At 43.5% G+C, this 13,500-nt stretch overlaps 1 pseudogene; it reads left to right on the top strand.

Annotated features, from left to right (window-relative positions):
- Positions 1-13,500, top strand: part of LOC131924518 (serine protease inhibitor A3N-like) — a 38,557-nt pseudogene that overhangs the window by 6,036 nt on the left and 19,021 nt on the right.

The following is a 13,500-nucleotide window of genomic DNA, read 5'->3' on the forward strand; positions in this document are numbered from 1 at the left end:
GGGGCAGCAGAGCAGGCACACAGTGTAGGAACACAGTGGGAGGACAAGGAGGTAGTCAGGGAAACACATGACTCTCCCTAACAAAGGATCTTTTCTTTTCAACCAGGAGAACAGAGTAATGGCTGAGATTTCCCTTGATGTCCTCTGCCAACCAGATGACACATTGGGAAGGGACACTGCTGTCCAGGAAAACCAGAACAACAGGACACCAGTGGACAATCTAGCACTGACATCCACCAACACTGACTTCGCCTTCAGCCTCTACAAGGAACTGGCTTTAAATAATCCAGATAGAAATGTTGTCTTCTCTCCATTCAGCATCTCAACAGCCTTGGCCATCCTGTCACTGGGAGCAAGCAGCAACACCCTGGAAGAGATTCTGGAAGGTCTCAAGTTCAGTCTCACAGAGACCCCTGAGGCAGTCATCCATCGGGGCTTGGGACACATTCTCCACATGCTCAGCCAGCCAGGTGACCAGGAGCAGATCAGAACAGGTAGTGCCATGTTTATTGAAAAGCACCTACAGATCCTGGCAGAGTTCAAGGAGAAGGCAAGGGTGCTGTACCAGGCTGAGATCTCCACAGCTGACTTCCAGCAGCCTCATGAGGCCCAAAAGAACATCAATGACTATGTGAGCAAACAGACCCAGGGGAAGATCAAGGAACTGGTCTCAGACCTGGATGAGAGTTCATTAATGGTGTTGGTGAATTACATCTACTTTAAAGGTGAGGATTGTAACTGTTTCAGGGGTTGATTATAAGGTGCTGGATGGGCACTTTGTGTCCATATTCTGCCCACAGGAAAGGAGGTGCTTATGGCCTTGGAAACATGGTAACCTCACTTCTCATTACTAACAGGTCTTACTTCTCTGGAGTGTTCTACATAATGGTTACAGTTCCTGGTACATACTCAACAGAACCCCTGTGCTCTCAGCCTAACAGGGCTGAATTTGGCTGTGACTTAAACTTATTGACTTGCAGAATGCATAGATGACATGTCCATCCTACATGAATGGGGAGTAGCCATGGCTTCTCCCGGCAGAGTTGGAGTCTTAGTCAGTATTCTATTGTTGTGATGAGACACCAAGACCATGGCAACTCTTATAAAGGAAAATGTTTAATTAGGGTGGCTCACTTACAGTTCAGTTTCAGTCCATTATCATCATGGTGGGACATGACAGTGTGCAGGCATACAAGATGCTAGAGTGGTATCCGAGAGTCCTACAACTTTCAGACAAGAGGAAGTGGTCTGGGACTCTGGGCAGTATCTCGAGCATTTATGAGACCTCAAAACTTGCCTCAACAGTGACACACTTTCTCCAACAAGACCACACCTACTCTAACAAAGCCACAATTCCCAATAATGCCACTCCCTGTGAGCTTATGGGGGCCAATTGCATTCAAACTACTTCAAAAGAAGTCCCTCATTCAGCCCATTCCTGCATTACTGAAATGCTCCTAGAGAATCCATTTGATAGAGAACCTATGTCTTTAGGAGGTCTCAGGTGGTCTGGGACTTCTTGACCTAAGGAGCCTGGTTACTCAATCTTAAAGGGGGAAATACCAGGTGCCATAACTACTGAAGAGCCTGTCACACATTCCTATGCAGGACCTCTCCCTGGGCCTTTTCTGTAATGCTGGACATGGACATGGAAAAGCAGGGACTGAGGAAAAGCCATTAGTGAGAGGGAGGTGTCAGCCAGGCAGTGTTCTGTGTTTAGTGTCTGGCTGATCAATGCAATTTCAGTTTGTAACATTAGTAGTCAAAGCAGACTTCAGGGTCACAGTGCTGAAGACATACTCCTGGGACAAGGGATCTAAGTTTTGGGGGCAAGAGAGTTGGGAGACTGTACTAGAATTGCTGTGGGTAATTGTTAGTGGGAACACATGCAGAGCCCACACCCACAAAACCCTGCCTGATAGACCAAGGAGTCAGGCAATGGCCCACAGAATGATTCCTGATAAGACCTGATGTGGCTGGATATGGGGTGGATTTGGGACTCTGGACTCTGGACAGGCCAAAGCAGAGGAAGATAGGCTCTGAGACTATACACAGAAAACCAACTGACCATGGACAGAAGAGGGTAGGAGGACAGAGGACAGGAGTCCAGGATGGCCCCAGAGCAGCTGTTCTCTGGAGAGAGGGGAAGTAGAGTGATGGGCCTGAAGGATTAGACTGTAGGGTGTGGTTCTCTCTGCTGGGCCAGGACCTAAACTCCAAGGCTGATTGGCTGTGAGCTGGGTATGAATCTTTATGCTGCTGGGTCCTGAGGCCAAGAAATTGTTAAAGTACCATGTCCCCAGGGTATTGCACATTGCCACATGCACTTCGGATATTGGGTAAGTCTGAGTAGGATATCTTTGATTCATGGAGGTGAAATGGATGATATGGGAGAAGAAGTCACATTACCCATGTCTTACTCAACCAACTATACTGGTAATCTAACTCTGGGAAGTTGAAGATCTCACCAGCTTCAATATAAACAGACTCATGACTTTCATTAAGGTGGTTCACACTGAGGGGCACCATGGACAGATCACAGTGTGGGAGAACAAAGTCTCTCTTGTCCTGTTCTTCCTAAAACCAGTCCCACAAGACACAGCCTTCTATACATGGCTCCTGGGGGGAAGAAGGGATCCTCAACTCCTCAAGCTCCAGGCTCCCCAATTTCAATCTCATCTCTCTGATACACTACCCCACCTTCAGATACCTGGCTGTTTTTCAAATATCTCATATAGGGAAGCTTTGGTTTTGAGTTTCCCTTTCCAAACCAAGCCTGTAGATCACTTCTCATGCATAGTTCTACATTGGACAAGGTTTTTCCTAATCTAGATTATGCAACCAGTAAGGATCCCTCTATGCTGTTGAAGATTGATTGATTCCTGTCAAGACTGAGAATCTGGCAGAAATGGGGTGGAGGTGGGGTCTCTCTGCTAATTGTACAATCTGATGAGCTGCTCCACATTTAGGGAAATGGAAGAGGCACTTTGAGCCTCATTTCACACGAGAGTCTGACTTCTACTTGGACAAGAAGAGGTCTGTGAAGGTGCCCATGATACACCATAAATTTCTGACCACACCCTACTTCCGGGATGAGGATCTGTCCTGCTCTGTGGTGGAGCTGAAGTACTCAGGCAATGCCAGTGCCTTGTTCATCCTCCTTGATGAGGGCAGGATGCAGCAGGTGGAAGCCAGCTTACAACCAGAGACCCTGAAGAAATAGAAGGACTCTCTGAGGTCCAGGTGCGTGTCCACAGGAACCAGAGCTGGTCTGGCTCCCCACCCTGCTGTTGCCTGAAGCCCAGTGTCCCTGTACCTCAGAGTGTCAGGAGTACCCAGTGTAACGGTTGGAGAGTCATCAGGGACAGGTGGATTCGAGGTGACTTTCCCTCCACTGACTCAGCAGTTTTTGGACAGATTTTACTGTCATTTTGTTGTTCACAAGATGACATCAGCTAGTGCAGGAGCTGAGGATTCCTCTGTGTCTAACAGTCTGTAATTACAGGGAATCTTGAATGGGCTTTGGAAGGCAGAGGAGAGTGAGGTTGAGATATTAGCTCTGAGAATCAGCTATGCCCTGTGTAGCCATCTCATCCCCTCATCACTCATTCATTCACCATTCGTGGAATGATGACTTGAAGACCTACTATGTGATGTGCTCTGATTGATACCCTAAGAGGTTATCAGAGACTCAAGAATAAAATTTCTTTCCCTTGAGGGCTCCTCTTGTAATGAGGAAGAGAGAATGGGGACGTGAAGATACAACTAATCATTATTTGATTAGTTAAAAGGTGAGGAGGGGTGAAATTGAGGAGAGTGTTCAAGGATTAGGAAAGCTGGAGTCAGATGCAGAGTGAAATTTAATATACTAGTGTCATTAGGAGATGTCTGAGGGTCTACAGGTCAAGGGAAGGGCTCCATTTTGTGGATCTTGGAGGAAAGTATTTTCGGGAGAGGAACAAAAAGTATTAAGCCTAGACGGGCAGTGGTGGCGCACGCCTTTAATCCCAGCACTCGGGAGGCAGAGCCAGGCGGATCTCTGTGAGTTCGAGGCCAGCCTGGACTACCAAGTGAGTCCCAGGAAAAGGCGCAAAGCTACACAGAGAAACCCTGTCTCAAAAAACCAAAAAAAAAAAAAAAAAAAAAAAAGTATCAAGCCTCACTGCCTGGCCCCTGTAAACACTCTCAGGCACTAATGGAAAATCAAGTGATCTAGGCATGGATGGAAAGAAGGCTGCTTTCTAGTGAGAGGGCTGTCTCTAGTTCCCCAACTATAAAGTGGGTTGATGGGACAATGGAGCTCAGTGACTCTTATATTTCCCCTTTTCATTCTCAGGAAGATTGATGATCTCTACATGCCCAAGTTCTCCATCTCCAGTGACTACAGCCTGGAGAACATCCTTCCACAACTGGGCATCAGGGAAGTCTTCTCCACACAGGCTGATCTGTCTAGGATCACAGGGGCCAAGGACCTGAGTGTCTCTCAGGTACGCCTAGAAACACTAGGTGGTTCTCATTGGTGCGTGAATGAGGATGGTGAAGGCCAAGTGGTGTGTGGAGAAATGGCAAATGTGTGAGAAAGCCTGCATTTCAGAGATTCCCTCATCCCAGGAGAGCTGGATTACAGCCTAGATACTCCTCCTGGATACAATACCACCAATCTCTCCTCTACCCACTGAACATAATCACACACTGGAGCACATGGTAGGAAAGAACCTGTGCTTGGTCTTAGACAATGATAGGCACCGACCTTTGCTGAAGTGCAAATACCACCCACAATCCACTGCAGGACAAAGCACTTTAGCCTCAGTTTCTTTACTGTAGAGCTGGTCCAGTATTCTTGATTAGAACACAGAACAGCAGCAGTAAAGGAAATACCAAGGGATGAATTCAGTTGGGATGAAAAGATTAAGAATAGGAGAAACCGGGCGGTGGTGGCGCACGCCTTTAATCCCAGCACTCAGGAGGCAGAGGCAGGCGGATCTCTGTGAGTTCGAGGCCAGCCTGGTCTCCAAAGCGAGTTCCAGGAAAGGTGCAAAGCTACACAGAAAAACCCTGTCTCGAAAAAAAAAAATAGGAGAGAAGATGCCTTAGGATCCCACACTACATTCCCAGATACAGAGTCTGGCATTTCTGGTGTTCTGTCCAGTGTCTACTCAGAGGCCTGGGCTTAGATCTGTACCAGCAGGGCATGGCAGTCTGGTAATGAGAAGCCATGCCCTGTGCATTGAGGTTGTATGTCCCATGGAGGATAGAGCAGGAGAGATGCTGTATCCCACACTGGCTGCCAGCACCCTGGCTTTTTCCCTGTGGGTCTTCTGAGAAGCTGCCTGTGGAGTAAGGACTGGCATTGTCTACACCCAACCTCCAGTTTGAGGATAGGTTTGAGGGCAACACAGATCCTCAGAGACTGAGCAGACCCAGGGCATGCCTCATCTCACACCCTGAGCAGAGACTTGGAAACACCAGGGGTAGAGCTCATGATAGGAACAAACCACTTCACCAGCAGCTGAGGCCAGCAGTGGATGCTTGCTCCAGGAATCTCCTCTCCTGTCCTTCCTGGTCTCCAGTGAGTGATGTCTTTCTCCTACAGGTGGTCCACAATGTTGTGCTGGACGTGGCTGAGACATGCACAGAAGCAGCTGCCGCCACAGGATGGAGTCCTGTGGGATCAGCTCTAATTTTGAACCCTCTGACAATAGAATTCAGCAGGCCATTCCTGGTGGTGATCTCTGACACAAATACTCAGACTCCACTCTTTATGGCCAAAGTCAAAAACCCCAAGGAAAACTAGAACTTCCCAAGTGGTGAAGCTTGTTCTTAGAAGGCAGGGGTTAAGCATGTATGTGGATCTCTATGTGCATTTTGGCTTCCATGCTATGATTGGCTGTGGCATGCCTGGATTGGACAGTGACAGTGACTAACTGTATGACTCAACCATGCACAGGGGACTGGGGACAGTCAGTGTCAGGCTCCCAGTCCTCCTGGCAGCACTAGTTCATGTTCCTGAGCTTGAACTCTGTCTTTGTTGCCCTCCCTGCTGCCTCTCCTGTATCTGCCTCTACCCAAATCCGGGCCCCTGGCAGGTAGGCTCAGTCCCTATCTAGGCTGTGGTTATTTCTGCCTCAGCATCAGCAGGCTTGATTGAACTATGCAGCCTTATAGGTCAATCATGTAGCGCTCAGTCCCAGGACTGAGATGGGAACTTGCCACCCTGAGTCTATTTCCAGCATCTGGGATCACTGTGTACCTAGTTCCTACCTCAAACTTTCCCTCCTTCAGGCTCTGCCACCCACTGTCCCTTGCAGGGGCTTCTGACCCTGCCCACATCTGGCACATTGTTGGATCCCAAATTCCTACTGCTCATGGAGTTGGTTGGTCAGACCAGCTCCTTTCCCCTAGTACACCTACTTAGGTTAGAGGAGCCTTTTTCTTGGTTCCCCACTGACCAACCTCACACAACAGATGGACACATCCACCTTCCTTACCCAAAATGTAGGGCTTTGAGCAAAGAATCAATAAACGTATAACTGCACAGGAAGTGTCCAGACTGTGTTCACTCAGCTCCTGTGGGCAGGGTATGGCCTCTAGTGACCATAGGAAAGTAGATATTGTCACTCACACTCTGTGACTCCTGTGATGGACTTCTGACCTACATGTTATTATCAGTCCTTTTTAATGGATGAAGGAACTGAGGCCCAGAGAAGCTTAGTTCTTTCCCGTGACCTCACAGCTAGGCATTATGACTGGCAGGATGTTCTTCAAGTGTCCTGATGACAGAGGAACAGTTTCCATCAAGCCAGGTTCTTTGCACAGGTATCACCATGGTGGTGTGCAGGTGGACCATTAAAGAAGGCTCTGAATCGTTCATATCAAGCACCAGGATGAGTCAATGGTTCATATGACCTCTGAGCTTAGGTCAAAGGAGGATGAGAAGGTGGCCAGATGACCAAAAAGAATTCCTTTGGCAGAGCATACAGCAATGGAGGCATTTATAAGAATCATGGGTTTTTAGGAAAAGGAATAAGTCACCAGATGTCAGCACACCTGGCCCTGTGAAGATTCTCAAAGGACTCAGAACTACAGAGAGCTTTGGAGTGGTGAATCACTGTTCTTGTCTTGGGAACCTCATAACATGGTGTGGCTATAAAGCAGAGAGCTGCTCTAGGCAAATGTGGGGATTGTCACTGAGGACAGCTTCAGGGAACATCAGGCCACATTTGGAGAGGAGAAGAGGTGATTCAGCTTAAGGATTAGCTGCATTAGTGCCTGGACAGAGAAGGAGAGGAGGACACTGTGAATCTGGGTTTGGGTGCTGGGTGTCCATAGGGCATTTGTGAGCTCTGAAACAGTGCTTGACCCTGCACAGATAGGGAAGGTTGTTCGTTCAATTTGAGATATCCTTTAGTCTCAAGACTCCTAATAACAAACATTGAGCAGGTGGACATGTAGTTGCAGAGAATTACAGCCTGGAGAATCACACACTGCTGGGGCCCACAGGAATATATCATAAGAACTCTGCTGGTTATGGCAAAGTCACTACCTGGAGGGATCAAGGAATTTCTCCAGAGGAAGCCAAATTCCAAGGAGCTTTTGGTATTATTTGGCTTGTTACATATCAGCTGTATTCTGCTATGAAAATCATGTGTCCCAATTGACTTTTCCCTAAGAAGGGCTAACAGTGTGGTCTGATCACTCTCTGGACATACAAATTCCAGGTATTTGGAGAACAGCCTCAGGAAAGGCTTCCTCTGGAATCAGATATCTCCCTTGGCCACTTTCAAGGACTAGCAGTAATAACAGTCCACATGCAAGTCTCCTGATTTAAGCTAAATTCTACAAGGAGACACCACCTAGGTCAGGTGGTCGTTAAGTAATAGCTTTACACAGTTTAGCTCAGACCCTCCTTTCTTACAGCCTTACTAACTTTATAGACCTTTAACTCTTTAGCTAACCACTTCTAGAAATATTTAGATAACTTTCTGTGCTGACAGCTATGCTCAGCCAGAACCCTAGTTCAAGCCTCCCTGTAATTATCATTATTGGCAGCATCCAGTCAGGTCCATCCCCAGATGGAGGAAAGTACCTTATCAGAGATACCTCTGTACTCTCTAAGAACAGACTTAAGCATCCAGGCTACTTGTTTGAGAAGGCCTGGCAGATATGCCAATTAAGCTTTACTTCCTCCTTTCCCTTGGACAGATAGGAGCCATAGGAAAAAAGAACGCATTTTATTTTCTCCCATTGACCTAGCAACTTATAGAGTCTTAACATTTTCTACCAATCATGTTTAAGACTATAGTTGAGCATATAAGATCCCTCTTAGATATTACCCGAATTTAGCCTTTAGTTAATTCATTTCCCCATTAGTCACTTCCCTTTTGGGTTGCAAGTGATTCTTATCACCCCTCCATTTGACCCTGGAAGCCTGGCTTTGCATTGTCCAGGGATTACTGCTTGTAATTGTATATATACCAGAACTTCCAGGGCACCAGGAAGCAGAGAAGAGAAAAGAGAAGGGAAGAACTAGATTGGTAAGAACTTAAGAGGAACAAACTGAGATGGGGAAGAACTAGATTGAGGGACTAGAAGACAGTACTAGAGGAACAAGATGGAAGATGAGGAAGAGCCAGATGGGGAAGTACAAGATGAAGAAGAAACAGATGAGAGAGAAGGAGATGGGAGAGGAGCTGATATGGGAAAGAACTAGATGGAGGAATTAAGATAGAACCTAGAGGGGACAGCAGATATATGTAAAGAGAAATTGAGCAAGAAAGGAGTTAAAAATGAGAGCAGAGTATAAGCTTGTAGAGAGAGAACCAACACAAAAATAATAAAGTGTATGGACTACAGAGTTTTGTGTATATAGATTCATTTCTTTTCTTCAAAGATTAATTATCAGCTGGTTGTAGATTCTTCCCTGACCCTGGGAGAGGATATCAAGGGGCTGGATGCTCATACTCTCTGATAACACAAGGATTCCCTTTCCCAGTGTACATCAAGGTACCACTCCATGAGGACAATGGATAGATAAGAACAGGACCTGAAGACACTAAGACCATGGATGCCAGCATAGACTAATATACCCAGCAAAACTTTAAATCACCATAGACAGAGTGAACATGACATTACAAGACAAAACCAGATTTAAACAATACCTATCCACAAATCCAGCCCTACAGAAAGCACTAGAAGGAAAATTCCAACCTAAGGAAGTCAGATACACCGATGAAAACACAGGCAATAGATAACCTCACAGCAGTAAATCCCAAAGAAGAGAAATACACAAACACTACCACCAAAAGCTAACAGGAATTAACAATCACTGGTCATTAATATCCCTTGGTGTCAATAAATTTAATTCACCCATAAAAAGACACAGAATGGTTACAAAAGTAGGGCCCATCTTTCTGCTGCATACAAGAAACACACCTCAACTTCAAAGACAGACACTACCTCAGAGTGAAAGACTGGAAAAAGACTTTCCAATCAAATGGACTTAAGAAGCAAGCTGGTGTAGCTATCCTAATATCTAACAAAATAGACTTCAAACTAAAATCAATCAAAAGAGATCAAGAAGGACATTACATACTCATCACAGGAAAGATCCACCAAGATGAAGTCTCAATTCTAAACATTTATGCCCCAAATACAAGGGCACCAACATATGTAAAAGAAACATTACTAAAGCCTAAATCATACATCAAACCCCACACATTAATAGTGGGAGACTTCAACACCCCACTCTCACCACTGAACAGATTGAAACTTAACAGAGAAATAAGGGGCTTAACTGATGATATGATTTAAATGGACTTCATTAATGTTTACAGAACATTCCACCACAAAAAAGAGTAAACCTTGTTCTCAACACCCTATGGAACTTTCTCTAAAATCAACCATATACTCAGTCACAAAACAAATCTCAACAGATACAAAACAATTTGAATAACCTCCTGTGTTCTATCAGATAACCATGGCTTAAAGTTAGATATCAACAACAAAAATTATAGAAAGCCTACAATCTCATGGAAACTGAATAATGCTCAACTGAATCACCAAAGGGTCAAGGAAGAAATAAAGACAGAAATTAAGCACTTCCTACAGTTCAATGAAAATGAATGTACTACATACCCAAACTTTTGGGATGCTATGAAAGCAGTGCTAAAAGGAAAATTCATAGCTCTAAATGCCCTAACAAAGAAGTTGGAGAAATCTCACACTAGTGAGTTAACAGCACACCTGAAAGCTCTGGAACAAGAAGAAGCAAGTCACCCAGGAGGAATAGATGCCAGGAAATAATCAAATTGAGAGCTGAAATCAATAAAATCGAAACAAAGAGAATAATATAAAGAATCAATGAAACAAAGAGTTAGTTCTTTGAGAAAATCAAAAATAAATCAAGCCCTTATCCAAATTAACCAAAAGGCAGAGAGAGAGCATCCAAATTAACAAAAATCTGAAATGAAAAAGGAGATATAACAACTGACAATGAAGAAATCCAGAGAATCAGCAGGTCATACTTCAAAAACCTGTACTCCACAAAATTTGAAAACCTAAAAGAAATGGACAACTTTTTGGATAGGTACCACAAACCAAAGTTAAATCAAGACTAGATAAACAACTTAAATAGACCAATAACCACTAAGGAATTAGAAACAGTCATTAAAAGTCTCCCAACCAAAAAAAGCCCAATACCAGATGCAGAATTCTACCAGATTTTCAAAGAAAAGTTAATATGAATACTCTTTAAATTCTTCCCCATAATAGAAACAGGAAGAATGTTATCAAACTCCTTCTATGAGGCTACAGTTACTCTAATTCCCAAGCCACATAAAGATGCAACAAAGAAAAAGAATTTCAGACCAATCTCCCCCATGAACATTAATGCAAAAATACTCAATAAAATATTGGCAAATCGACTCTAAGAACACATCAGAAACATTATCCACCATGATCAAGTAGGTTTCATCCCAGAGATGCAAGGATGGTTCAACATACGAAAGTCTGTCAATGTAATACACCATATAAAAAAACTGAAAGAAAAAAAACCACATGATCATTTCATTAGATGATGCAAAGGCCTTTGACAAAATCCAATACTTCTTTATGATAAATGTCTTGGAGAGATCAGGAATACAGGGAACATACCTAAACATAATAAAGGCAATTTACAGCAAGCCAACAGCCAACATCAAATTAAATGGAGAAAAAATAAAAGCGATTCCACTAAAATTAGGAACAAGACAAGGCTGTCCATTTTCCTCATATTTATTCAAAATAGTACTTGAAGTTCTAGCTAGAGCAATAAGCCAGCAAAAGGAGAACAAGGGGATACAAATTGCAAAGGAAAAAGTCAAATTTTCACTATTTGCAGGTGATATGATAGTATACATAAGTGACCCCAAAAATTCGACCAGGGAACTCCTACAGCTGATAAACACCTTCAGAAATGTGGAAGGATACAAGATTAAATAAAAAAATCAGTAGCCCTCCTATATACAAGTGATAAACTGGCTGAGAAAGAAATCAGAGAAGCATCAACCTTTACAATAGCCACAAATAATATAAAATGACTCAGTATAAATCTAAAAAAGAAAGTGAAAGACATATATGAAAAGAACCTTAAGTCTTTGAAGAAGAAATTGAAGAAGATATCAGAAAATGGAAAGATCTCCCATGCTCATGGATAGGTAGGACTAACATAGTAAAAATGGTAATCTTACCAAAAGCAATCTACAGATTCAATGCAATCCCCATCAAAATCCCAACACAATTTTTCACAGACCTGGAAAGAACAATACTCAACTTCATTTGGAAAAACAGAAAACCCAGGATAACTAAAAGAATCCTGTACAACAAAACCATCTCTGGAGTCATCACCATCCCTGACAATAAGCTCTACTGTAGAGCTATAGTAATAAAAACAGCTTGGTATTGGCATAAAAAACAACATGTGGACCAATGGAATCAAATTGAAGACCCTGACATTAACCCACACACTTATGAACACCTGATTTTTGACAAAGAAGCCAAAACTGTACAATGGAAAAAAGAAAGCATCTTCAACAAATGGTGCTGGCATAACTGGAGGTCAACATGTAGAAGATTGCAAATAGATCCATCTCTATCACCAGGCAAAAACTCAAGTCCAAGTGGATCAAAGAACTCAATATAAAACCAGTTACACTGAACCTGATAGAAGAGAAAGTAGGAAATAGTCTTGAACACATTGGCATTGGAGACCACTTCCTAAATATAACACCAGTACCACAGACACTGAGAACAACAATTAATAAATGGGACATCCTGAAACTGAGAAGCTTCTGTAAGGCAAAGGACACAGTAAGTAAGATAAAATGACAGCTTAAAATTACAGCCCACATCTGACAGAGGGCTGATCTCCAAAATATATAAAGAATTCAAGAAACTAGACATCAAAATAACAAACAATCCATTTTTAAAAAAAAAAAAATGGCCTATAGAGCTAAACAGAGAATTATCAAAGGAAGAATTTCAAATGGCTAAAAGACATTTAAGGAATTACTCAGCATCCTTAATTATTAGGAAGATGCAAATCAAAATGACCCTGAGATACCATCTTACACCTGTTAGAATGGCTAAGATCAAAAGCACTGCAGACAGCTTATGCTGGAGAATATAGGGAGCAAGGGGAACACTCCTCCACTCTTGGTGGGAGTGCAAACTGGTACAGCCACTTTCAAAATCAATATGACGGTTTCTCAGAAAATTGGGAATGAATCTACCTCATGACCCAGCCATACCACTCTTGAGCATATACCCAATGAATGCTCAATCATACCACAAGGACACATGCTCAACTATGTTCATAGCAGCATTATTCATAATAGCCAGAACCTGGAAACAACCTAGATGCCACTCAACTGAAGAATGGATTAAGAAAACGTGGTACATATACACAATGAAGTACTACTCAGCAGAGAAAAACAATGACCTCATGAAATTTGCAGGTAAATGGATGGAACTAGAAAATATCATCCTGAGTAAGATAACCCAGACTCAGAAGAACAAACATGGCATGTACCCACTCTTAAGTGGATACTAGATATAAAGAAAAAGATAATCAGGCACCAACCCACAACTCCAGAAAGGCTAACGAACAGAGAAGATCCAAAGAGGGTCTCATGGACCACACTGGGAAGGAGAAACAGATGAGGTTTGCATGAGTAAATTGGGCATGAGGGGTGGGCAATGGATGGTAGGGGCTAGGGGATGAGAACATAAGGGAATGGGATGGTTGAGCTGGAACAGGGATGGAGGGGGTAAGCAATGAAAGAGATACCATGATAGAGAGAGATATCATGGGGATAGAGAGTAACCTGGTGCTAGGAAAGTTGCCAGGAATCCTCAAGGATGACCCCAACCTGGAATTCTAGCAATAATGGAGAGGGTGCCTAAACTGAAATGGCTTGCCCCAGAGATCAGACCAGCAAATACCTTAACTGTCATCACAGAGCT

Source organism: Peromyscus eremicus, chromosome 14 (genome assembly GCF_949786415.1).
Source record: "Peromyscus eremicus chromosome 14, PerEre_H2_v1, whole genome shotgun sequence".
Lineage (NCBI taxonomy): Eukaryota > Metazoa > Chordata > Mammalia > Rodentia > Cricetidae > Peromyscus > Peromyscus eremicus.